Raw genomic sequence first — 696 nt, forward strand, 5'->3', positions numbered from 1 at the left:
CCCAGCTTCTCCAGCTCCCGCCCCGCGTCGCTGATCTCCTCCTCTGGAGCAGCAGGGAGACGGCAGCGCTCGGCACCGAGCACCACAACCCCCCCAATCCTACCCCCATCCATCCCCCCAGAGGGACCCGAGAGCCGCAGCCCCCACGCAGGGCCGTACCCGTGAAGTCCACCTTCCCAGACAGGTCCTGGATCTGCGGGGCCAAGCCCAGCTTGAACAGGTACAGACTGCGGGACGGAGCGCACCGTCAGCTCCACCCCACTGCTGGGACAGGAGGGGGGTCCGCAGCCCCGCAGCCCCCGAGTGGGGCAGCCCCACCAGCAGGGACAGCGGGGAGAGGCGCCCGTCCTGCAGTGACACAGCCAGGGGGTGGGACCCCCCCAAACCTGAGCGCGTGGAGGCAGTACACCGCCCTGGGCATGTTCTTCTTGTCGTAGATGTCGGTGGTCTCCGGGTGGAAGATCTGAGGGCAGCAGCAAGGTGGGTCAGCCAGTGCCATCAAGCAGCCATTTCAGGGGGGTGGGGGGGGGACAGAATCGAGATGGGTCCAAAGCAGGGGAATGGGGGGCAGAGGGATGAATCCTCACTGCAGCCCTTGCACTGCCGCCCCACCCAAACACACACAGCCCCCATGGGGCTTCTGCTAGGACCCAGAGATGGGGGAGCAGTGGGGGGAGACCCAGGGACAGGGATACA

The 696-nt window shown here is 67.1% G+C and overlaps 1 long non-coding RNA gene across 1 annotated transcript; it reads right to left on the reverse strand.

The window, feature by feature from the left end:
* Positions 1 to 493, reverse strand: LOC104916426. The gene is made up of 3 exons (XR_796589.2): positions 387 to 493; positions 160 to 227; positions 1 to 43 (listed from the first exon to the last, which is right to left on the reverse strand). It is a non-coding gene; the product is annotated as an uncharacterized LOC104916426 (long non-coding RNA).
* Positions 494 to 696: the final 203 nt, after the last annotated feature.

This window comes from Meleagris gallopavo, unplaced genomic scaffold (genome assembly GCF_000146605.3).
Source record: "Meleagris gallopavo isolate NT-WF06-2002-E0010 breed Aviagen turkey brand Nicholas breeding stock unplaced genomic scaffold, Turkey_5.1 ChrUn_random_7180001895277, whole genome shotgun sequence".
Lineage (NCBI taxonomy): Eukaryota > Metazoa > Chordata > Aves > Galliformes > Phasianidae > Meleagris > Meleagris gallopavo.